The sequence below is a fragment of the Polyodon spathula genome, unplaced genomic scaffold (genome assembly GCF_017654505.1).
Source record: "Polyodon spathula isolate WHYD16114869_AA unplaced genomic scaffold, ASM1765450v1 scaffolds_3450, whole genome shotgun sequence".
Taxonomy (NCBI): Eukaryota; Metazoa; Chordata; class Actinopteri; order Acipenseriformes; family Polyodontidae; genus Polyodon; species Polyodon spathula.
Window position 1 is genome coordinate 16,328 of NW_024474912.1, and position 24,511 is coordinate 40,838.

Consider the following 24,511-nt stretch of genomic DNA (forward strand, 5'->3'; position numbering starts at 1 on the left):
CCCTATGTGGTTTTCTGATCATGATCTAATATCACTTAAAGTTTTAGTTAAAGCTCCTTTGTTTGGCAAAGGTTATTGGAAATTTAACAACAAAGTACTTGAAGAGAGAGAGTTCTGTGAGTCTTTTTTAGAGCACTATCAGTTTTGGGTGGGGTTGAAGCCATATTTCAGTTCAGTGGTAGAGTGGTGGGAGGAGGTGAAAAGGAGGGTGAAAGTGTTGTCACAAGAGTATGGTAAAGCTAAGGCTAAAAGGGAAAGGAAGGAGATTTTCAGATTGCAGCGGATTTTGGAAGGATTATACATGCTAGGTAATAGGGGACACACAGTTAATTGGGAGTATTTTGCACAGGTGAAACAGCAGCTGAAGGATATTTTTACTTTTAAAGCCACACAGTTTTTGTTCCGGAGGCAAGGAGAAGTGGTCTTTAACACTGAAGCTTGCACTCATTCTTTCTTTAGGCAAATCAGAGATAGACAGAGTAGGCAGGTAATCACTAGCCTGAGGGACAAGCAAAACAGGGAAGTATTGGACCCTGCGGAGGTACTGGAATGTGCTAGCTCCTTTTATGAAGTTTTGTTTTCGGTGCGAGATGTGAGCGAGGAGGAGGGGAGCTTTTTCCTTGCTCAGGTGTTGTCCCGAGTGCCGGAAGAAGTAGTAGAGGACTTGGAGAAGCCAATACTTTTAGAGGAGCTGACAGCAGCCCTGAAAGGGATGAAAAGCAGGAAGGTACCGGGATCTGATGGGCTTGGGAAAGAATTTTATTTGGCATTTTGGAAGGTGTTGGGAAAGGATGTCTTGGAGGTAGTTCAGGCTATCTTTAAACAAGGTGAACTAGGGAGATCAATGAAGGAGGGCATTGTCACTCTTTTATTTAAGAAAGGAGAGAAGTCTGATCTGCAGAACTGGAGGCCCATTACCTTATTAAATGCTGATTATAAATTAATAGCAAAGGTCCTTACAGGTAGGCTGGGGAGAGCGATGCCCCATATTGTGCACACAGACCAGACTTGTGGAGTCCCAGGCAGGTCTGCCCAGTGGAACCTGCAGCTGATTCGCGACGTGATTGGCTGGGCGGAGGACAGGAGGATACCACTGATGCTTGTTAGTTTAGATCAGCAAAAGGCTTTCGACCGGGTACATCATGGGTTTTTGTTCAGGGTTTTACAAAATTTTGGGTTTGGTGAGCACTTTTTGAGGTGGGTGGGCATTATGTATAATGGGGTTTTCAGTAGGCTCAGAGTGAATGGGAATTTGGGGAGAGAGGTCCGACAGGAATCGGGAGTAAGGCAGGGTTGTCCGCTCTCTCCTCTCCTCTATGTCTTGTTTGTGGAGCCCTTTGCAGCGGCTCTACGGGGGGACGGGAGGGTGGGGGGGGTGGTAATCCCAGGTAGTAAGGGAGAGGTATTGAAAATCTCACAGTACGCCGATGATTCCACGTTATTTTTGGATTCCGATTTCAGTTTAAAAAGCTCTTTAGCGTTAGTTCACAGATTTGGGTTAGCTTCAGGGTCCTGTTTGAATGTAAATAAAACTTCTATGATGTATTTTGGAACCTGGAGTAACAGAGAAGATGCACAGTGTGATTTAAAACTATGTACAGAGGGTATTAAAATTCTTGGGGTCACATTTCATCGCACCCAGGCAGAGGTTAAGAATTGGGAGGAGAGGTTAGAAAAGGTGGGTAGGCAGCTAGCACTTTGGAAAAGTAGAAGACTAACCTTTATAGGTAAAGTGCTAGTAGTAAAAGCCATCGTTCTGCCTGTTTTGGTCTACCTGGCATATGTATTTCCTTTGCCTCGCAGAATGAGAAGGGGGGTCACTAGGACAGTGTTTCAGTTTATGTGGGGAGGGAGGTATGAGTATGTGAGGAGGGACATTATGTACAGACCTATAAAGGAGGGGGGGAGGGATGTGCCGCACATACCACTGAAACTAGACTGTTTATTTTTTTCAAACCTATATGTTGCTTTGGTTGGGGAAGTCTCGCACAAACGGCAGTTTTTTATCAAGTTTTGGTTTTCCTGGCCTATGCGTCATCTGGCCCCTATTTCAAACAGCGTTCCCAAGGCAGAGACCAGGCCTGCCTGGTATGAACATGCTGTAGTGTGGTCAAAGGCTAATCCAGCTTGTAAAGAAAAAGATCTATGTTTATCACATAAAATGTTGTATCGTCAGTCTGTTTCAAGCTTTTATGTACGTTTTTTCTCACTGACTCCACAAAATGCCTGGGCTGAGATCCAACCGAAAGGCTTGGATAATAGATTCAGTGATTTTAATTGGTTATGTGCACATAGCCGAGTTCCAGTGCGGGAGGTTCTACACAGGCACTCCCTGACCAGAAACCCTTTTTGTCCAAGGAACAGCTGTCTATCAGAGGAAACACAAAGGCACATGTTGTGGGAATGCCCCTTTTCTAAATTAGTGTGGGAGAGGGCGGGGGTTCTGTTTGAATTATTGGTGTCGGGTTTTGTTTTGGATTATGATTTTATTATGTATGGTGGTGGGTTGGGAAAATATTCAAAAAAGATGGGTTTTATTTTATGGTTTCTAGTAAGTCTGATAAAATTTGAAATATGGGGAAATAGGAACTGTTTGGTTAAAAACAACAAGAGCATGTGCCCTGACAGAGTGATGAGAGAGATTCGGGGGCAGGTAAAAAGGCGGATCCAAATAGATGTGGATAGATGGGGCTTTAATGCCGCCAAGGAGAAATGGAAGAACCTTACTGCCATACAAATATAGGATGTCTCCGATGTACTGTGTGTTTGTAAAATATGTAAATATCGCTGTAATAGTATGGTTACTTAGTAGTATGTAAATATGTAAATATGTAATTATTTGATTGTAATTGTAATTGTATTGTTGTTTCATTAAAAAAAAAAAAAAAAAAAAAAAAATCTGTTCTTATCAGTTTAATATCTGATACGTCCCCCATAGGGGGACCGTCTATATTAAATGGATTTTTGGAAGCGGGAGATGGAAGCGGGGCTTGCTCCGTCCACTCCACGCATCGACCCGGTATTGCAGTACCTCCGGGAACGGTGCCCATTTCTCAGAAAGGTCAAAAGAGAGAGAGAGAGCGAGAGAGAGCGAGCGAGCGAGAGCGAGAGAGAGAGAGAGAGAGAGAGAGAGAGAGAGAGAGAGAGAGAGACAGAGAGAGCAGGTCTCTCTCTCTAGACTGATCGGGGAGGCGATTTGGAGGGAAGCCCACCCCTACTCCATCTCCCTCCCCTTTCCTGGGACGCGCCGTTTTCCCGCTCTTTTCGTTCTTTTTTTTTTTTTTTTTTTTTTTTTTTTTTTTTTCATATTTCATATTCAGGCAGGCCTAACACACGCAGCAGGCCAGTGTAGCAGCAGCAGCAGCAAAGCGCCCTTTCGCCGGGGCGGAACGGCAGATGCGTTTTGGGAGGAGTTCCCTGTTTTTGTTTTGCGTGCGTGGCCTCGCTGCCGCTTGGCAGAGGGGAGGGCCTTTGCCTTTGGGCCGGCCGGAAGGGCTCGGCCACCAGCAAAGGCACGCTCCGGCTTCTCTACAGCTCGAATGAACCTTTCGCCTTTTACTAAAGATTTCCGTGGAGAGGAGCATTTACGAGTTCGATCCAATTTTTGGACAGCCCTTCCCCTCAGGGAGGGGCTCCACCTGGAGTTTAAAAGCAGAACGAGCACAGAAAGGGCGGTCGCCCCCGTTGGAGCCCGGCACCTTTCCTTCCTTCCTTCCTTCCTTCCCTCCCTCCCTCCGCCCGCCCGAGAAGCAAGTACCACGACTGCTGCGGCGGGCGGCCGCGCCCGGGGCGTTTGGCCAAAACCATTGTGGGCATCGCTTCTCGGCCTCTTGGCTCATCTCAAGTGTATGTGGCATGACCGCAGCATCCTGAGAATCCATTGAGGAAGAGAAGGCGCTGGGAGCTGCATGCGATGGCGACTGGGAGAAGGATGCAGAACCTCATCCGTTTTCGATGGAGTGAGAATTTGGAGAAGGAGCTGAAAACCGTGAGCGTCGGAGATTTGAAGAATACACCAGGTGGTCGGGAGTTTTTTGTGAAGGAAGTTCTGCTGAAAGGTCTGAAGTTGGAGGTGAAATCTATTTTTTGTTTTCAGAATTATGAGAAGTTTTTTGATTTAGCCTTGTGCAATGAGGAACTGGCTCGTAGTGTTTGGGAGGTATACCAGAAGAAGAAAAATGAAAAACCTTTTTCTATGTATATTGGAGATCCTTTATTTGCAAGGGAAATCCGTCCCTTGTTTGTTTTTATGTTTAATCCATATGTTGGAGAAGAAGAAGTTGCACAGTATGTTGGGCGGTTTTGTGACATTATTTCGGGACCTTTTAAAGTACTTGACCCTGTTGGTATTTGGACCGGGAAGTGGAAGTTTATTGTGAGGCTGAAGATCTGCAGTTCAAAGGAGGGGGGTATAGTACACCCTCCGGGACGAGTACAGATTGGGGGTAACAGGGGTTTTTTAAGTTACCCTGGGCAACCGAAAAGGTGCTTTAAATGTGACGCTGAAGGGCATGAGGCGAGTGAATGTGGAGTGATGTTTTGCCAGAAATGCAGAAGGGAAGGGCATGAAGCACAGGACTGTAAAACCCCAAAGAGTTGCAGTATGTGTGGAGCACTGGATCACCTGTACAGAGAATGTGGGAAGCGTGGTATGGATGGTGAGAGAGCAAGTGAGAGTGGTGATGGTGCAAAGAATGATGGGAGTGGAGAAGAAAAGAGTGGAGGTGGGGAGTGGTATGGATGGTGAGCGAGCAAGTGAGAGTGGTGATGGTGCAAAGAAGGATGGGAGTGGAGAGGGAATGAGTGGAGGGAGTAAAGGGGGTGGTGATGTAAGTATGGAAGGTGGTTTGGTGAGAGTGGTTAGTGGTGGAGGGGGTATGAGTGGTAATGAAGTGAAAGGGGGTGCAGGTGTGGGTGTGTGTGGTGGTGGTGTGGGTGAAGGTGATGGTGGGGCGGACAAGGTGCAAGAGAGTGTGGCGATGGAGGGAGCGGAGGGTGAAATTTTAAAGAAGCGGAAAGAGAGAGGAGCGGGAGCTGTGAGTAGCAGCGAAGAGAGTGCCAGTGAGGGTGTAGTTGGTCCGAGCTGGTCTGAAAGTGTGGAGGAAGAGGAGGGAATGAGGAAAAGAAGAAGTAATCAGCAGAGAGAAAAGGAAGATGCAAAGGAGAAAAGGAAACGGGAAAAGGAGGAATATGCAAAGCTTTCTTGGGCGGAGAAGATGAAAATAGAAGAGGAGAAGAAGAGAAAGAAAGGTGATAAATATGTAGAGACTTCGACGTATAGACATACGCTAATGTATTGTTATTGTGAAAAAGAATTCCATGAATTAATGATCTGGAATGAAAGACTGAGAAAGGGACCTGCGTCAGAAAGTGAGATAGAGAAGTATGGAATTGAGAGAGACAAGATTTTGCAACGTGCTAGATGGAGGGCAGATATAGCAAGGAGAGAGGCGGAAAAGAAATAGGGGAATATGGTTTGTTTTTTGTTTTTTTCTGAATTTGCATGTTTGTGAAATGATTATTATAATGAAATGATATTGTTTGTGTATAGTGTTTTTTGTTTCCTTTGTTTTGAATGAAAAAATAATGTAATTGGGAATTTGGGATTTTGTTCTGGGGTGAAAAGTAAGTTTGTGTTTGTTTTTGTTGTTTTGAATGATAAAATAATTGGGAATATGGGGCTTTGTTTTTGGGGAGCATAGTAATACTTTGTTTTGCATATATGTAAATTGAAGGTCATTTTCTTGTATTGTTAGAATATATGGTTAGTTTTTGTTTATTAGACTGTGTTTTTGTGCTGTAATGGGAATTAATATTGTGTGTTTTTTTTGGATGTTTTGTTTTGTTAAAGTAATGGTTTCTGTTTAGTTATTTTTGTATATGTAAAAGCTAGTTTTTGATTTGTGTTCAGTTTTGTAATTGTAATAAGTGTTGTGTTTTTTGAATGTTTTTGTGTTGTTAATTGTTAAGATTAAATTTATTATAAAAATCAAATCTGTTCTTATCAGTTTAATATCTGATACGTCCCCCATAGGGGGACCGTCTATATTAAATGGATTTTTGGAAGCGGGAGATGGAAGCGGGGCTTGCTCCGTCCACTCCACGCATCGACCCGGTATTGCAGTACCTCCGGGAACGGTGCCCATTTCTCAGAAAGGTCAAAAGAGAGAGAGAGAGAGAGAGAGAGAGAGAGCGAGCGAGAGAGAGAGAGAGAGAGAGAGAGAGAGAGGAGAGAGAGCGAGAGAGAGAGAGAGAGAGAGAGCCCCTACCCTCCCTCCCTCCCCACCTCCCCTTTCCTGGGACGCGCCGTTTTCCCGCTCTTTTTTCGTTTTTTTTTTTTTCGTTCTTTTTTTTTTTTTTTTTTTTCATATATTTCATATTCAGGCAGGCCTAACACACGCAGCAGGCCAGTGTAGCAGCAGCAGCAAAGCGCCCTTTCGCCGGGGCGGAACGGCAGATGCGTTTTGGGAGGAGTTCCCTGTTTTTGTTTTGCGTGCGTGGCCTCGCTGCCGCTTGGCAGAGGGGAGGGCCTTTGGGCCTTTGGGCCTTTGGGCCGGCCGGAAGGGCTCGGCCACCAGCAAAGGCACGCTCCGGCTTCTCTACAGCTCGAATGAACCTTTCGCCTTTTACTAAAGATTTCCGTGGAGAGGAGCATTTACGAGTTCGATCCAATTTTTGGACAGCCCTTCCCCTCAGGGAGGGGCTCCACCTGGAGTTTAAAAGCAGAACGAGCACAGAAAGGGCGGTCGCCCCCGTTGGAGCCCGGCACCTTTCCTTCCTTCCTTCCTTCCTTCCTTCCTTCCTTCCTTCCTTCCTTCCCTCCCTCCGCCCGCCCGAGAAGCAAGTACCACGACTGCTGCGGCGGGCGGCCGCGCCCGGGGCGTTTGGCCAAAACCATTGTGGGCATCGCTTCTCGGCCTCTTGGCTCCGATCATGTGTGTGTGTAGAGTCACAGCACTGGTCGGAGTTTGGCTGAGATCAAGGCGTTCCCTCAGGATCAAGGTTATGGATTCAAGAAAATTGATATAGGATATGGAAATGGATTGAAAATGGTTTTTGGAGTTTTTTTTTTGAATGGACTGGGTAATGATTTTGGAAATGGAAATGGTTTTGATGCACAGTTTTGGAAAGGACAGGGATATGGTTGTGAAGATACAGGCTTGATTTATGGAAAGGACTGGATGAAGATTTTGGATTTTGGATACGGAAATTTGCATAAATGGTTTTGAAAGGGACAGGATGAAGATATGGATTTGGATCACGGAAGGGACTGGATAAAGAAATGGATTTGGATCACGGAAGGGACTGGACGAAGATTTGGATTTGGACTTTGAATGTAATGGATGAAAATATGGTTTAGAACAAGATTGGAAGAAGACTTTAATGGATTGGACTGAGTGATGAGATTTGGATGAAGATTTTGTAGGAATGGATTTGAACGGTTTGGACTTCGGAATGGACTGGGTTATGAGAATAGGTTTTTTTTGTGTAAGGTTTTATGGGTTGGTTTTTGTGGATTTTGTGTGATGTGTTATTTAGTGGTTTGTTATGACTTCGATAATGTGACTGTTTTGTTCTGTATTGTATTTAGTGGTTTGATTATGTATGAGTATGTTTTTTCTTTGTTTAATGAAAATAAATAAAAACTTTAAAAAAAAAAAAAAAAAAAAAATCTGTTCTTATCAGTTTAATATCTGATACGTCCCCCATAGTGGGACCGTCTATATTAAATTGAGTTTTGGAAGCGGGAGATGGAAGCGGGGCTTGCTCCGTCCACTCCACGCATCGACCCGGTATTGCAGTACCTCCGGGAACGGTGCCCATTTCTCAGAAAGGTCAAAAGAGAGAGAGAGAGAGCGAGAGAGAGAGAGAGAGAGAGAGAGAGAGAGCGAGCAGCGAGCAGAGAGAGAGAGAGAGAGAGCCCCCCCCTCCCTCCCTCCTCCCCTCAGGGTGGGGGGAAAGGACCCTGCGCGCGGCAAAAGGGGCGAGAATTCGCCGTTCTTTTTTTTTTTTTTTTTTTTTTTTTTTTTTCATATTTCATATTCAGGCAGGCCTAACACACGCAGCAGGCCAGTGTAGCAGCAGCAGCAAAGCGCCCTTTCGCCGGGGCGGAACGGCAGATGCGTTTTGGGAGGAGTTCCCTGTTTTTGTTTTGCGTGCGTGGCCTCGCTGCCGCTTGGCAGAGGGGAGGGCCTTTGGGCCTTTGGGCCTTTGGGCCGGCCGGAAGGGCTCGGCCACCAGCAAAGGCACGCTCCGGCTTCTCTACAGCTCGAATGAACCTTTCGCCTTTTACTAAAGATTTCCGTGGAGAGGAGCATTTACGAGTTCGATCCAATTTTTGGACAGCCCTTCCCCTCAGGGAGGGGCTCCACCTGGAGTTTAAAAGCAGAACGAGCACAGAAAGGGCGGTCGCCCCCGTTGGAGCCCGGCACCTTTCCTTCCTTCCTTCCTTCCTTCCTTCCTTCCTCCTTCCTTCCCCCTCCCCTCCGCCCGCCCGAGAAGCAAGTACCACGACTGCTGCGGCGGGCGGCCGCGCCCGGGGCGTTTGGCCAAAACCATTGTGGGCATCGCTTCTCGGCCTCTTGGCTCTGATCCAGTGTGTGGCTTGACCGCAGCTCGATTTGGAAGCGATCGGTAAGGTATCGGTAAGGTAAACGGGAGCAGCGTTGGTTGCTGGTAGCTGTGGTCTGGGTAGCAGAGGACTAGGGCAGGCGGCAGTCCAGGAGCCAGGTTGTTGAGCAGGTAAGGGGGACCCTTTGAGGGCACCTTATCTGCTGTTTTTCGTTTTCTTTTCATAGGTTGATACCTTGCTTTTTTTGGCCTTGGCTAAATTTAAAACTTAAGCTTTCTTTTTTGTGGGAGAAGGTGTTTATATAGTTAAAATGGCGGCCTCGAGGTTTGCGGCACGTCGTTTTAATTGTATAAGGATTTCCTTGAAGGAGCAGGAGAGAGGAGAGGGGCAGGAGGTTGAATTTAATAGGCTTGAGTTCTCTAGGTCTGTGTTACAGAATAAATTGGGATTCAAGCCAGATCAACTCAATTGTATTATTACTGTGGGGAAGGGAAACACTTGGGATGTGAGTTTTAGGGAGGTGAGTGATTTGCAGAAATGTCACCGGTTGTTTATTTTAGGGAAAGATGACCATCAGTTGAGTAGGTTTCATGTGACTACCTTGACTGATGTTGCTAGGAGGGTGGTGATTGTGAGGATGGGTTCGGAGACTGTGCAGGGAGAGGATGTGTGTATATGGCTGAGAAAGTATTGTTTGGTGCATGGGGGTGCAGAGAAAGTGAGGGATAGTGATGGGGTATGGAATGGTGCATGGAGAGTGCGTGTAAGTCTGTTGCCAGATCCGAATGGGTATGAGGGGTATAGAATCATTCCCTCTGAAATAGTGCTGGGGATGGATAGGGGTTATGTACATTATTTTGGGCAACCCAAATTGTGTCGAAAGTGTGGGGCAATGGGTCACTTGGCGGCGGGGTGCACAAAAATTATGTGTTATGTTTGTAAAGGTGAGGGGCATGTGGCGAGCGAGTGTCAGGAGAAAAGGAAGTGTAGCTTATGTGACAGTACTGAGCACCTTTTTATGCACTGTCCGGCCTCCTTTGCTAACAAAGCAAAGAGAAATGATGAGAGGGAGAGAGAGCAGAGGGAAAGGGAGAGGGAGAGGGAGAGGGAGAGGGAGCAGAGGGAGGAGGAGGAGAGGGAAGACAGGGAACAGCAGGAAGGGAGAGGAAAGAGGAAGGAGAGTACTGAGGGGGAAGGGAAGGGAGGTGAGCAGCAGGGGAGAGGGGAGAGTGAGAGTAGAGAGGATGAGGGGAAGGGGCAGGCATCTGGGGCGGGAGAGCAGAGAGGAAGTGAGGGGGAGGAGGAGATGGATCAGGGGGACGGACAGAAGGAGCAGCAGGGGGTTTCCTTGGCAGTAGATCTGCAGGTTACATCTTCAGAAGAGGACAGTGAGGGGCTCGGAGAGGGGTCGAATAAGAGTGAGGGGGAGGTGGGTCCCTCAGGTACCCAGGACGAGACCCCTATCCCATGTGGCCAGATGCATCCAAGGGGATATGTGGTGAGTGATGTAGAGAGTGGATCGGAGGGGGAGTCTAGTGAAGAGGAGATAGAGGTGGGGAGGAGGAGGAAGAGGTGGGAGGAGAGCTTGATGAGGAACAAATGGAGCAGGAGAGAGCTTCGGGGAAAAGGAAATTGGAGAAAGGAGAAGATGTAAGAGGTGGTATGAAAGTGGGGAAAAGAGGGAAAAAGGGAATAAAAGAGGACAGTAAACATGCTAGGCCGGGAGCTCCGGTGTCTCCTGGTTCTGACTCCTCGGTACTGAGTGACAGGTCTTATGGTGGGAGGGGTGTTGACCCTGGGGGCACCTCTTTTTTAGACGATGATAACGTACAGCAGTTCTCAGATAGCGTGGGGATGGAGCCAAGTAAAATGTAATGGTTATGTTGTCACACCTTTTGTTGTTCCACATGGCGCTCATAATAGCTACAGTGAATGTGAGGAGTGTGGTGAGCAAGGTCAGGTGCAAAGCTGTTTTAGAGTGGCTAGCAGATATTGATGCAGATGTGTTCTTTTTGCAAGAGTGTGGGATTGGGTTTAGAAAAGAATATAGAGAGTTGGAAAGCATGTGGCTGAAAGGTGAATCAGTGTGGTCGGGGACAGATGAAAATAAGAATGCGGGGGTGGCAATACTGTTTAAAAATAATAAGTGTGTAATTAAAGAGAGAAGTGTGTTGCAGGATGGGAGGGTTGTGATGGTGAGAGTGGTTTGTAATAAACAAGAGATTAAACTGGTGAATGTGTATGCGCCTGTGGAGAAACACCAGAGGGTTGAACTGTTGGGACTGGTGAGGATGGAGCTTAGTTCATCCATACCGGTAGTGATGGGTGGTGACTGGAATTGTGTGAGGAGTGGGAGTGACAGGAAGGCTGGGAAGGAAGAGTTTAAATTAGATAAAACATCGGTGTTATTGAACAAAATTATTAAAGATTTTAAGTTGACAGACTGCTATAAGAGGATCCATTCTGAAGAGGGCTTTACCTGGAGCAACCCTCAGGGGACTAGGAAATCCAGGATCGATATGGTCTTTGTTTCCGAGGGGGTGGAGGTGAAAGGTTGTAAACTGGAGCCTGTGTTCTTCTCCGATCATGTGATGGTGAAGTCAACATTGGATCTGGGAGGGGTGAGTGAAAAGGGGAAGGGAGTATGGAAATTAAATGTAAAATTATTAGAGGATAGTAAAATAAGAGAGAAATATGTAGAGAAGTATAAAGGGTGGAGGTCTCTACAGGTTTTCTTTGAAAGGAAGAGTGAGTGGTGGGATTTTGTTAAAAGGAAAACCAAATTGTTTTTTATAAATGAAGGCAGGGATAAGGTGCGTAAAGCAAGAGAGAAATGCAAATGGCTGGAAAGGAAGCTTCAGAGATTGTTTTTGCAGGAGAGGGCGGGTTTTGAAGTCTCTGAAGAGATAAAGGGGGTGAAAGAGAGAATAAAACATTTAAGGTATAAAAAAAGTGAGTCAGTGATACTGCAAAGCAAGATAGAAAGGATTGAGAAAGAAGAGACCTGTTCAAGGTTCTTTTTTAAGAAAGTATTTGACAGGAAGCAGGTGATGGAGGGGTTAAAAGGGGTCGATGGTGGGGTGAGGAAGGGAAATAAAGACATGTGTGAAGTGGCGGAAATTTTTTATGAGAATTTGTACAATGAAAAGAGTGTGGTAGAGAGCAATTACAAAGAAATGATTGAAGGTATCAATGCAGGGTTAAATAATGAACAGAAGGAGATGTTGGTAAAGGGCTTTTCTCTAAAAGAGCTGGATAAAGCTTTGAAAATGAGCAAAATGGGGAAAACGCCTGGGGAGGATGGCTTACCTGCTGAATACTACAAGTGCTTTTGGAGTATTTTAAAATATGATTTGTTGAGTGTTTTTATAGAGATTTCTAATGCTGGGGAAATGGCTGCTTCCTTCAAGAGGAGCATCATCACGCTGCTCTATAAGAAGGGAGATCCAGAAGATTTGAAGAACTGGCGTCCAATCAGTCTCCTTAACACAGACTATAAGTTGCTGGCGAAGATCCTGACTGGGAGGATGGGGCAGGTGATTGATACAGTCATCCATCAGGACCAGGTATGTGCAGTCCCGGGTAGGAGGATAATGGACAGCCTGATACTCGTGAGAGATACTATCTGTTATGCCAGGGAGAGGGAGCTCCCGTTTAGTGTCCTGAATTTGGACTTAGAGAAGGCATATGATAGGATAGCGCACAAGTACATGTTTGGTGTACTGCTGAAAATGGGGTTTCCAATCGGGTTCGTTAATTGGATTCAGATCTTGTATAAAGATATTCAAAGTGTTGTTTTGGTAAATGGGAGCTCGTCTGAACCAGTTAAAATCCGAAGTGGAGTGCGCCAAGGCTGTCCACTGTCTCCTTTGCTGTTTATATGTAGCATTGAGCCTTTAGCCATTGCTATTAGGGCTAATAAACAGACCTGTGGACTGTTTGTACCTGGGAGTGGAGGTGAACAAGTAAAATGCATTTTGTATATGGATGATGTGTCAATCATCTGCAGAGACGAGTTCTCCATGGAGAGGACAATGAGTACAGTTGAGGGGTTCTGCAGGGCGTCAGGTTCTAAAGTCAACTTTAATAAGAGCGAGTGCATGATGTATGGGAAATGGGCCAGAGTACCCAGTATTGGGTTGTGTTTTAAGAATGATTTTATTAAAATTTTAGGGATTAAATATTTTAAGAACGGGTCTGGGATGCAGAACTGGGTGGACGTTACAGCAAAGGTTGCACAAAAGTTGGGGCTGTGGAGCCTCAGGGAACTCACCTTTGAGGGAAAATGTTTAATTTTAAAATCTGTTATTTTACCTGTTTTGTTGTATTTGTCAGCAGTGTTCCCTCCAACTAGAAACGTCCTGTGTGCCCTGACACGAAGCGTGATGCGTTTCTTCTGGGGGAGGAAGAATGAAATGCTAAAAAGAGAGGTGGTACACAGGGCCGCAAAAAATGGAGGGAAGGGGGTTCCTGACCTCACGAAAACCCTGTTTTTGCATTTTGTCATTTGTCATGTAAGGTTATGTTTGTATGGGTCATCCAAAACAGCGCATTTTGTGAGATATTTTTTAGGACCGATCTTAAGAGGTTTTAAAATGTTTTACCCTGTTTTGTCAGTGCCGACGGCATGGGAAGCACCCTTTCACTATAATAAAATTAAACTGTTTCTAAAGAAAGAGGAGCTTTTTACACTGGATAATGAGGTGTGGCAGGACCCCCGGAAAGTGCGGAAATTTGTACTGGATAGAGAGAAGATGTGTAACGTTTCTTTTTTTAACCCACAGGTTGTGGAAGGAATTTGGTTGGCGGTAGCTCACCCGAGACTCATGAATCGGCACAAGGACTTGGCATGGCAGACAGTGCATGAGATCCTTCCAGTAAGGGCTGCTATGTTTCGGAGGAAGCTCGGGAAGACCCCTAGATGTCCTTTTAAGGACTGTGGGGAAGAAGAGTCGGCAGCGCACCTGTTCTGGGACTGTGGGCAAGCAAAAAAAGTCTGGCGGGAAGCCGAAGTTTTTCTGCGCTGTTTTTTAAATAAGAGAAGGCTCCTAAAGGCAATGGTTTTGTATGGGGTTAAGCCTGGGTTCATCCCAAAAGAGGAATGGCCATACCTATGGGTCATGCTAAACTGTTTTAAAGAGGCCATGTGGAAGGCGAGAAACCTCCTAGTGTTTAAAGGAAACCTTCTGTCCTCTGGAGAGGTGAAGAACTTGGCTTGCCACAGGCTCGGAGAGTATCAGATACAGGATGCGCTGCGTGAGGGAGAAGACATCGCCCAGGAGAAATGGGGCCCTTGCTGGTGTTTGCCTGCCACCTGGACTCGTGCCGGTTCATGGTCCAAAGATAGGGGGTGAAGCGGGTTGTTTTTCTGTCACATTTGCTAACCGGTACAAATGGAAGCTGTGTTTTTTTTGCACATACATTTGGTTGGTTTTATGTATTGTTTTTAAAAGAATTGTTTTTTCTAAGACCCTGTTCTTCATTGTAAAGTTTTTATGACTTGGATTATGTGATTGTTTCTTTTGTATTGTTTTTAGTGTTTTGATTATGTATGATTATGTTTTCACTGTCCAAGGAAAATAAATAAAAACTTTAAAAACAAAAAAAAAATCTGTTCTTATCAGTTTAATATCTGATACGTCCCCCATAGGGGGACCGTCTATATTAAATGGATTTTTGGAAGCGGGAGATGGAAGCGGGGCTTGCTCCGTCCACTCCACGCATCGACCCGGTATTGCAGTACCTCCGGGAACGGTGCCCATTTCTCAGAAAGGTCAAAAGAGAGAGAGAGAGAGAGAGAGAGAGGCGAGCGAGCGAGAGAGAGCGAGCGAGAGAGAGAGAGAGAGAGAGAGAGAGAGAGAGAGGAGAGAGAGAGACCCTCCCTCCCTCCCTCCCCCCCTCCCCTTTCCTGGGACGCGCCGTTTTCCCGCTCTTTTCGTTCTTTTCGTTCTTTTTTTTTTTTTTTTTTTTTTTTTCATATTTCATATTCAGGCAGGCCTAACGCACGCAGCAGGCCAGTGTAGCAGCAGCAGCAGCAGCAGCAGCAGCAGCAGCAAAGCGCCCTTTCGCCGGGGCGGAACGGCAGATGCGTTTTGGGAGGAGTTCCCTGTTTTTGTTTTGCGTGCGTGGCCTCGCTGCCGCTTGGCAGAGGGGAGGGCCTTTGGGCCGGCCGGAAGGGCTCGGCCACCAGCAAAGGCACGCTCCGGCTTCTCTACAGCTCGAATGAACCTTTCGCCTTTTACTAAAGATTTCCGTGGAGAGGAGCATTTACGAGTTCGATCCAATTTTTGGACAGCCCTTCCCCTCAGGGAGGGGCTCCACCTGGAGTTTAAAAGCAGAACGAGCACAGAAAGGGCGGTCGCCCCCGTTGGAGCCCGGCACCTTTCCTTCCTTCCTTCCTTCCTTCCTTCCTCCCTCCGCCCGCCCGCCCGCCCGAGAAGCAAGTACCACGACTGCTGCGGCGGGCGGCCGCGCCCGGGGCGTTTGGCCAAAACCATTGTGGGCATCGCTTCTCGGCCTCTTGGCTCGATCAAGTGCATGTGGCTTGCCCGCAGTGCTTTATTGCCAGAGAAAGAGAAGGCGCAAGGAAGAAAAGAGGATGGCGGAGAACGCAGCTAGACCTCCGGGACCGAGACTGAGGAATACGATTCGGTTATTAAGAAGAGAAGGAACGCCGGAACTGACGAGGACTGAATTCATCAAACAGATACGGGGAGCAGTTAACATCGACAGGAACGAAATCTTCTGCTTACAAGACTTTAAGGCAAGAGGCATTTACGATTTTACTTTTAAGACCGAAGATTATTGCACTAAAGTTTGGAGATGTTTTAAACTGCATGAAGATAAGGTGCCTTTGAACCTGTATATTTTTGAAGCACTTTTTGTACAAGAAGTTAGAACAGTCAACGTCCATATGTATAATCCTTTTGTGCCAGCAGAGGATGTAGCGACTTTTTTGAGCCAGTACTGTACTGTTGTGAGGCCACCAGAAAAACTCTTTGATGAGTTTGGTTTATGGACTGGAACTTGGAAGGTGTGGGCAAGATTTCGTCCCAGTAAGGAGGGATTTGAAGGTGTGAGACATCCGCCTTCATCCTTCTCGATTGGTACAAACAGAGGGTATTTGTTTTATTTTGGACAACCTAAAGTTTGTAGAAAGTGCAATGAGATGGGACATGAGGCGCAGGAGTGCAATGACCTGTATTGCAGGAATTGTGAAAAGAAGGGGCACAGCACGAAGGATTGTAAGGAGAAAAGAAAGTGTAACCTGTGTGGAAGCGCTAACCATTTGTTTTTTAAGTGTCCACAGAGGGCCTCGAGCTATGCTGGGGCCACAAAAGTGGTCAGTAGCGAGGGGTCCAGTGAGGAGGAAGAGTCAGAAGGGGAGGAGGAGACAGAGGAGACAGAAGACAAAACGGACAAGGGAAAGATCGTGGAGGAAATGGTAACAGCGCAAGAACCAGTGTCAACGGAGAAACCAGTGACAACGGAGAAACCAGTGACAATGGAGAAACCAGCAGTGACTTTGGACAAGGAGAGTGCACCAAGACAGCGGAGACAGCCAGTGGAGAAGAGGACAGCGCAGGAAGCAGGAGTGAGCAGGGTTGGGATAACAGCGGGGAAAGAACCGAAGAAGGACTGGGCTGAATGTGTTGAGGAAGCAGAGAAGAAAAGAGAGACTGGTACGGGGAAAAAAGAGAGACTGGTACGGGGACAGGGAAAACTGTTAAAAAGAGCTGATGGCTTTGTGGTTTTGTTAATTTGTAAAGTTATAGAAATGTTTGGAATGGTTTGGTGTTTCTTTTGTTTGTAATTTGTGATAATTACTTTCAGAGTAGTAAGGACATGTGTTGTTTTAGGATTGGTTGATTTGAAATTGGGTGGGTGGGTAATATGTAAATATGTAAATATAGCAATAGTAAAGGGGAATGATTTGTACAGAGTTAGAATTGAATGTGTTTTTTTTTCAATCTTGTGTCATGTATTAGTTATGGTTAGGTTGGGTTTGGTTATGTTTTATAGACCTGTATTATTTGTTTTGTAATGTGAGATGTAAAGTACTAGTTAAAATGGAGAATGATTTGCATATATGTAAAGTATATGTGTGCTTTTTGTTTCTTGAATGGTTTTTTTTTGTTTGTGTTTTGTGTTTTGTTTTTGTGATGGGAATGAGTTTTGTGGTTTAGTGAATGACTTTTTGTTTAAAGAATTGTTTTTGTGGAATGATTTGTTGACTTGAACCAATAAATATTTTCTAAAAAAAAAAAAAAAAAAAAAAAAAATCTGTTCTTATCAGTTTAATATCTGATACGTCCCCCATAGGGGGACCGTCTATATTAAATGGATTTTTGGAAGCGGGAGATGGAAGCGGGGCTTGCTCCGTCCACTCCACGCATCGACCCGGTATTGCAGTACCTCCGGGAACGGTGCCCATTTCTCAGAAAAAAGTCAAAAGAGAGAGAGAGAGAGAGCGAGAGAGAGAGAGAGAGAGAGAGAGAGAGAGAGAGAGAGAGAGAGGAGAGAGAGAGAGAGGGAGAGAGAGAGAGAGAGAGACCCCTCCCTCCCTCCCCCCCCACCTCCCCTTTCCTGGGACGCGCCGTTTTCCCGCTCTTTTCGTTCTTTTTTTTTTTTTTTTTTTTTTTTTTTTTTTTTTTCATTTCATATTCAGGCAGGCCTAACACACGCAGCAGGCCAGTGTAGCAGCAGCAGCAGCAAAGCGCCCTTTCGCCGGGGCGGAACGGCAGATGCGTTTTGGGAGGAGTTCCCTGTTTTTGTTTTGCGTGCGTGGCCTCGCTGCCGCTTGGCAGAGGGGAGTGCCTTTGGGCCGGCCGGAAGGGCTCGGCCACCAGCAAAGGCACGCTCCGGCTTCTCTACAGCTCGAATGAACCTTTCGCCTTTTACTAAAGATTTCCGTGGAGAGGAGCATTTACGAGTTCGATCCAATTTTTGGACAGCCCTTCCCCTCAGGGAGGGGCTCCACCTGGAGTTTAAAAGCAGAACGAGCACAGAAAGGGCGGTCGCCCCCGTTGGAGCCCGGCCCCCTTACTTCATTCTTTCCTTCCATCCCCTCCCATGCGCCCGCCCGAGAAGCAAGTACCACGACTGCTGCGGCGGGCGGCCGCGCCCGGGGCGTTTGGCCAAAACCATTGTGGGCATCGCTTCTCGGCCTCTTGGCTCAGATCAAGTGCATGTGGCTTGCGCAGGTAATATCTGGAAAGAGAAAGCTGGAAGATGCGCAAGGAAATGGAAAAGAGGATGGCGGAGGACGCAGCTAGACCTGCGATTCCAGCTGAAGAATACGATTGGATTATGGGGAAGAGAAGGAACGCCGGTTCTGACGAGGACTGAATTCATGGGCTGATACGGGGAGCTGGAACATCAGAGGAACGAAATCTTCTGTTTGAAAGACTTTATTGCAAAGGGAATTTTTGATTTGACCCTTAAGACCGAAGAAGACTGCTGGAAAGTTTGGAGATGTTTTAAACTGAGAAAAGATAAGCTGCCTTTGAGTGTGTATATTTTTGAAGCACTGTTTGTACATGAAGTTAGAGCAGTGTTTGTGTCATATGTATAATCCTTTTGTGCCAGTGGAGGATGTTGCGACTTTTTTGAAGAGTACTGTGAGCTGAGAGTGAGGCCACCAGAAAAACTCTTTGATGAGTGAGGTTTATGGACTGGAACTTGGAAATATACAGCAAGATTGAAGATCAGTAAGGAGGGATTTGAGGGTGGTGAGACATCCGCCCTCATCCTTCTCGATTGGTACAAACAGAGGGTATTTGTTTTATTTTGGACAACCTAAAGTTTGTTTTAAATGCAATGAGATGGGACATGAGGCGCAGAATGCAAGGACCTGTATTGCAAAAATTGTGAAAAGAAGGGGCATGTTTCGAAGGATTGCCCCAGAAAAGAAAGTGTAACCTGTGTGGAAGCGCTAACCATTTGTACAGAGAGTGTCCACAGAGGGCCTCGAAGCTATGCTGGGGCCACAAAAGATGGTCAAAGAAGCGAGGGGTCCAGAGAGGAGGAAGAGTCAGAAGGGGAGAGAGGAGACAGAGGAGACAAGAAGGAGACAAAACGGAACAAGGGAAAGAGTGTGGGGGAAAGTCTCAAATGTAACAGGCGGAAGGCGGGAAAAGTGTCAACTGAGCAAACAAAGGACAGAGGCGGAGCTCCAGTGTAAGGGAAAGAGAAAGGGAGATGGTAGTGACTTTGATGACCAGGAGAGGGCACCAGGGACAGCAATCCAGACAGACCCAGTGGAGAAGAGGAGAGCGCAGGAAAGCAGGAGTGAGCAGGGACTGGGATAACAGCGGGGAAAGAACCGAGGAGAGTGACTGGGCTGAATGTGTTGAGGAAGAGAGAGAAGAAAAGAGGAGAAGAAGAACGGGGAGGTTCAGGGAAAACTGTTAAAAAGAGCTGATGGAATTGTGGTTTTGGGAATTTGCTAAAGATATAGAAATGTTTGGGAAAGGTATGGTGTTTCTTTTGTTTGAGCTGAATTTGAGATAATTACTTTCAGAGAGGAAGGACATGTGTCGGTTTAGGATTGAGAGATTTGAAATTGGGAAAAGGGCAATATGTAAATAAAAAGAGTAGCAATAGTAAAGGGGAAGTGAAGAGAGCAGTTAGAGATTGAATGTTTTTTTTTTTGATATGGTTTGTGTTTGTATTAGGTAAAGTTTTTGTGTATAGGTTAGTGTTTGGGCAATGTGGGTTTGTGTTCAGGGGTTGATTTGTTTTGTAATGTGAATTGTAAAGTAATGGTGTTTTTTTTTTTTTTTCAGAATATATGTTTAGTTGATTGGTTTATATGTATTAGCTATATGTGTGCTTTTTGGTTTGGGAATTTGAATGGTTTTTTTGTGTTTTGTTTTTTTGTTAATGTTTTCTGTTTAGTTATTTGTTATGTAAGTATAGTGAATGACTTTGTGTTAGTTTTGTAATTGTGTAAGTGTTGTGTTGACTTGAATGTATTTGTGTTGATTATTGTTAATAAAAAAAAAAAAAAAATCAATCTGTTCTTATCAGTTTAATATCTGATACGTCCCCCATAGGGGGACCGTCTATATTAAATGGATTTTTGGAAGCGGGAGATGGAAGCGGGGCTTGCTCCGTCCACTCCACGCATCGACCCGGTATTGCAGTACCTCCGGGAACGGTGCACATTTCTCAGAAAGGTCAAAAGAGAGAGAGAGAGAGAGAGAGAGAGAGAGAGAGAGCGAGAGAGAGAGAGAGAGAGAGAGAGAGAGACCCTCCCTCCCTCCCTCCCTCCCTCCCCCCCTCCCCCTTTCCTGGGACGCGCCGTTTTCCCGCTCTTTTCGTTCTTTTTTTTTTTTTTTTTTTTTTTTTTTTTTTTTTTTTTTTCATATTCATATTCAGGCAGGCCTAACACACGCAGCAGGCCAGTGTAGCAGCAGCAGCAGCAGCAGCAGCAGCAGCAGCAAAGCGCCCTTTCGCCGGGGCGGAACGGCAGATGCGTTTTGGGAGGAGTTCCCTGTTTTTGTTTTGCGTGCGTGGCCTCGCTGCCGCTTGGCAGAGGGGAGGGCCTTTGGGCCGGCCGGAAGGGCTCGGCCACCAGCAAAGGCACGCTCCGGCTTCTCTACAGCTCGAATGAACCTTTCGCCTTTTACTAAAGATTTCCGTGGAGAGGAGCATTTACGAGTTCGATCCAATTTTTGGACAGCCCTTCCCCTCAGGGAGGGGCTCCACCTGGAGTTTAAAAGCAGAACGAGCACAGAAAGGGCGGTCGCCCCCGTTGGAGCCCGGCCCCCTTACTTCATTCTTTCCTTCCATCCCCCCCATGCGCCCGCCCGAGAAGCAAGTACCACGACTGCTGCGGCGGGCGGCCGCGCCCGGGGCGTTTGGCCAAAACCATTGTGGGCATCGCTTCTCGGCCTCTTGGCTCACATCAAGAGAACAGAGAAGGCGAAGGTAATATCTGGAAAGCGTGAGCTGGAAAGAGGTTTGCTGAGAAAATGGAAGAAGGACAGAGAGGAAGAAATACCCTGCGATTCCAGCTGAAGCAGTTGACTGGATTGTGGGGGAGAAGGAAGTTTGTTCTGGAGGTCTTGTTCGGGCTGTTCAAGCTGGAACCAGAGGAGGTGCTGTGTTTGAAAGACTTCATTGCGAAGGGAAGATTCGACCTGACCCTGTACACGGAAGAAGACTGCTGGAAGGCCATGAAAGTGTTTGAGGAGAATAAGGAGAGGCTGCCGGCCAGTGTTTTTAACCTGGAGCCGCTGTTTCTCATGGACTGGAGAGCAGTGTTTGTGTCGATGTCCTGCCCTTTTGTACCGGTGGAGGACATCACTACCAGCTTGAAGAGGAGCTGTGAGCTGAGAGACGAGATGCCAGGGAAGGTACTGGACACTGAGAAGGTATGGAATGGAGTATGGAAATATACAGCAAGACTGTTTATCAGGGAGGGGAGGATGGTCCACATTCGACCTGACCTGATGATAGGAGCAGTGAGGGGGTCGGTGTTTTATAGGGGACAGCCAAGAACATGTTTTAAATGCAACAGTACTGGGCATCTTGCAGCAGAATGTGAGGAAGTGGTTTGCAAAAATTGCAGACAGACAGGGCATGTTTCCAGGGATTGCCCCAGCAGTGTTGTGTGCAATCTTTGTGGCTCTGAGGAGCACTTGTACAGGGATTGTCCACAAAGCGCAAAAAGTTATGCACAAGCAGCCAGAGATGGGGCAAAGAAGGAAAGTGAGAGGAAAGAACAGCCCAGCAAGAAACCAGAGCAAGCTAAAGAACCAAAAGAAGGAGACACAGATTCAAACAAAAGAGCAAGTGTTGGGGGTGGAGTCTCCGAAGATGGAGGCGGAATGGCGGGAAAAAAGGTACCTGAGCAAACAAAGGAAAGAGGCGGAGCTCCGGGTAGTAAGGGAAAGAAAAAGGGAGATGGTATTTTAAAGGATGACCAACAGAGGGCCCCAGGGAAGCAATCCATTCCCGACCCAATGGAAGTGGATGTGCAGAAGAAGAGGAAAGAAAGAGGGAATGAGGAGGTGACTAGTGAAGGTGAATCAAGGAGGGTAAGAGGAAGAGAGGAGAGTGTAACAGTTGGGCCGAGTTGGAGTGAGAGGGTGGAAGAAGAGGAGAAGAAGAAAGCCAGAGAGGTTCAAGGAAGAGTGCCAGAACCTATGATATCGGAATCTGGGTTAAGGGAGGATGCTGAGGATGCACTAATGATGCGGTTTTGCAGGAAAGAGTATGCAGAACTGGTGGCATGGGAGCTGAGGATGAGGAAAAGGACTCCGACAGAGGAAGAGCTTGGTCGGTTTAAGGTGGAGAGACAGCGTCTTGTGAAAAGTGCAATATGGAAAGAAAAAGAGTACAAGGAAAAAAGGAGAAGTGAAGAGAGCAGTTAAAGAAGGACTGTTTTTTTTCTGTTGATATGGTTTGTGTTTGTTTTTGGTAAAGTTTTTGGGGATAGTGTTATTGGGCAATGTGGGTTTGTGTTCAGGGGTTGATTTGCATATATGTAAATTGAAAGAAATGGTGTTTTTTTTTTTTTTCAGAATATATGTTAGTTATTGGTTTTATGTATTAGCTAGTCGTTGATTTTGTGGTTTGGTTTTGTAATATGTTCTTGTGTTTTTTTTTTTGGATGTTTGTGTCTTTGTTATTTGTTATGGTATTGTGAATTGTGTGTGGTAGTCTTGTACTTGTGTATTGTGTTGACTGTGTATTGTGTTGATTATAATAATAATAAAAAAAAAAAAAAATCTGTTCTTATCAGTTTAATATCTGATACGTCCCCCATAGGGGGACCGTCTATATTAAATGGATTTTTGGAAGCGGGAGATGGAAGCGGGGCTTGCTCCGTCCACTCCACGCATCGACCCGGTATTGCAGTACCTCCGGGAACGGTGCCCATTTCTCAGAAAGGTCAAAAGAGAGAGAGAGAGCGAGCGAGAGAGAGAGAGAGAGAGAGAGAGAGAGAGAGAGAGAGAGAGAGAGAGAGAGAGAGAGCCCACCCTCCCCCCCCTCCCTCCCCCCCCACCTCCCCTTTCCTGGGACGCGCCGTTTTCCCGCTCTTTTCGTTCTTTTTTTTTTTTTTTTTTTTTTTTTTTTATTTCATATTTCATATTCAGGCAGGCCTAACACACGCAGCAGGCCAGTGTAGCAGCAGCAGCAAAGCGCCCTTTCGCCGGGGCGGAACGGCAGATGCGTTTTGGGAGGAGTTCCCTGTTTTTGTTTTGCGTGCGTGGCCTCGCTGCCGCTTGGCAGAGGGGAGGGCCTTTGGGCCGGCCGGAAGGGCTCGGCCACCAGCAAAGGCACGCTCCGGCTTCTCTACAGCTCGAATGAACCTTTCGCCTTTTACTAAAGATTTCCGTGGAGAGGAGCATTTACGAGTTCGATCCAATTTTTGGACAGCCCTTCCCCTCAGGGAGGGGCTCCACCTGGAGTTTAAAAGCAGAACGAGCACAGAAAGGGCGGTCGCCCCCGTTGGAGCCCGGCCCCTTTCCTTACTTCATTCTTTCCTTCCATCCCCCCCATGCGCCCGCCCGAGAAGCAAGTACCACGACTGCTGCGGCGGGCGGCCGCGCCCGGGGCGTTTGGCCAAAACCATTGTGGGCATCGCTTCTCGGCCTCTTGGCTCATCTCAAATGTATGTGGCATGACCGCAGCATTTTGAATATTTGCTGAGAAAGAGAAGGCGCTGGGATTTGGATGCGATGGCAACGGGAAGAAGAATGCAGAATTTGATCCGGTTTCGATGGAGTGAGGAGTTGGTGAAACAGCTGAGAACCGTGGATGTTGGAGAGTGGAAGGATACGCCAGGTGGGCGTGAATTTTTCGTTAAGGAAGTGCTGCTGAAAGGACTGAAGTTGGAGGTGAAGTCTATTTTTTGTTTTCAAAATTATGATAAGTTTTTTGATTTAGTTTTATGCAGTGAAGATTTGGCTCGGAGCGTTTGGGATAATTATCAGCGGAAGAAAAATGAAAGGCCTTTTTCTTTCTATATTGGAGACCCTTTGTTTGCAAGAGAAGTTCGACCATTATTTGTGTTTATGTATAACCCATATGTTGGTCAAGAGGATGTTGCACAGTACATTGGGAGAGTTTGTGATATTATTTCGGGACCTTTTAAAGTTCTTGACCCTGCAGGCATTTGGACTGGGAAATGGAAATTTTTCGTGAGGCTGAAGATCTGTAGTACAAAAGAGGGGGGTATAGTACACCCTCCGGGCCAGGTACAGATTGGGGGAAACAGGGGTTTTTTAAGCTACCCTGGGCAACCGAGGAGGTGTTTCAAATGTGATACGGAAGGACATGAGGCGAATGAGTGCCAAGTAACGTTCTGCCAAAAGTGTAGGAGGAAGGGGCATGAAGCCATGGACTGCAACACCCCAAAGAGTTGTAGTATGTGTGGATCCCTCGATCATTTGTATAGAGAGTGTGGTAAACGTGGTATGGATGAAGAGCGAGCAAATGAGAGTGGTGATGGTGCAAAGAAAGATGGGAGTGGAAAGGGAATGAGTGGAAGTGGGTGTGGTATGGATGGAGAGCGAGCAAATGAGAGTGGTGATGGTGCAAAGAAAGATGGGAGTGAAGAGGGAAAGAGTGGAAGTGGAGGTAGTATGGTTGGTGAGGGAGTAAATGAGGGTGGTGGTGGTGCAAAGAAAGATGGGAGTGGAAAGGGAATGAGTGGAGGTGGAAGTAGCATGGATGGTGAACGAGCAAATGAGTGTGTTGATGGTGTAAAGAAAGATGGGAGTGGAAAGGGGATGAGTGGAGGGAGTAAAAGTGGTGGTGATATAAGTAAGGGATATGGGGTGGTGAGTGTGGAGAGAGGTGGAGGGGGTATGAGTGGTAAGGAAGTGAAAGGGGGTGCAGGTGTGAGTATGTGTGGTGGTGGTGGTGAAGGTGGTGGTGGGGCGGACAAGGTACAAGTGAGTGACAAGGTACAAGAGAGTGAGG

General features: G+C 46.5%; 11 non-coding genes and 3 pseudogenes across 11 annotated transcripts; all 14 read left to right on the top strand.

Annotated features, from left to right (window-relative positions):
* The first annotated feature begins 2,859 nt into the window (after window positions 1–2,859).
* Window positions 2,860–3,053, top strand: LOC121311961. The gene has a single exon (XR_005949603.1). It is a non-coding gene; the product is annotated as a U2 spliceosomal RNA (small nuclear RNA).
* Window positions 3,054–3,514: 461 nt separating this feature from the next.
* LOC121311973 lies at window positions 3,515–3,632 on the top strand. The gene has a single exon (XR_005949614.1). It is a non-coding gene; the product is annotated as a U5 spliceosomal RNA (small nuclear RNA).
* Window positions 3,633–5,970: 2,338 nt separating this feature from the next.
* Window positions 5,971–6,149, top strand: LOC121311980 (annotated as a pseudogene).
* Window positions 6,150–6,585: 436 nt separating this feature from the next.
* LOC121311974 lies at window positions 6,586–6,703 on the top strand. Its single transcript, XR_005949615.1, has one exon. It is a non-coding gene; the product is annotated as a U5 spliceosomal RNA (small nuclear RNA).
* Window positions 6,704–7,611: 908 nt separating this feature from the next.
* LOC121311966 lies at window positions 7,612–7,827 on the top strand (annotated as a pseudogene).
* Window positions 7,828–8,248: 421 nt separating this feature from the next.
* LOC121311975 lies at window positions 8,249–8,366 on the top strand. The gene has a single exon (XR_005949616.1). It is a non-coding gene; the product is annotated as a U5 spliceosomal RNA (small nuclear RNA).
* A 5,792-nt stretch (window positions 8,367–14,158) lies between these two features.
* Window positions 14,159–14,337, top strand: LOC121311959 (annotated as a pseudogene).
* Window positions 14,338–14,769: 432 nt separating this feature from the next.
* Window positions 14,770–14,887, top strand: LOC121311976. The gene has a single exon (XR_005949617.1). It is a non-coding gene; the product is annotated as a U5 spliceosomal RNA (small nuclear RNA).
* Window positions 14,888–16,819: 1,932 nt separating this feature from the next.
* On the top strand, window positions 16,820–17,009 carry LOC121311962. The gene has a single exon (XR_005949604.1). It is a non-coding gene; the product is annotated as a U2 spliceosomal RNA (small nuclear RNA).
* A 419-nt stretch (window positions 17,010–17,428) lies between these two features.
* Window positions 17,429–17,546, top strand: LOC121311977. The gene has a single exon (XR_005949618.1). It is a non-coding gene; the product is annotated as a U5 spliceosomal RNA (small nuclear RNA).
* A 2,011-nt stretch (window positions 17,547–19,557) lies between these two features.
* Window positions 19,558–19,744, top strand: LOC121311982. The gene has a single exon (XR_005949622.1). It is a non-coding gene; the product is annotated as a U2 spliceosomal RNA (small nuclear RNA).
* Window positions 19,745–20,160: 416 nt separating this feature from the next.
* Window positions 20,161–20,278, top strand: LOC121311978. Its single transcript, XR_005949619.1, has one exon. It is a non-coding gene; the product is annotated as a U5 spliceosomal RNA (small nuclear RNA).
* A 1,995-nt stretch (window positions 20,279–22,273) lies between these two features.
* LOC121311965 lies at window positions 22,274–22,466 on the top strand. Its single transcript, XR_005949607.1, has one exon. It is a non-coding gene; the product is annotated as a U2 spliceosomal RNA (small nuclear RNA).
* Window positions 22,467–22,865: 399 nt separating this feature from the next.
* Window positions 22,866–22,983, top strand: LOC121311979. Its single transcript, XR_005949620.1, has one exon. It is a non-coding gene; the product is annotated as a U5 spliceosomal RNA (small nuclear RNA).
* The last annotated feature ends 1,528 nt before the right edge of the window (window positions 22,984–24,511 follow it).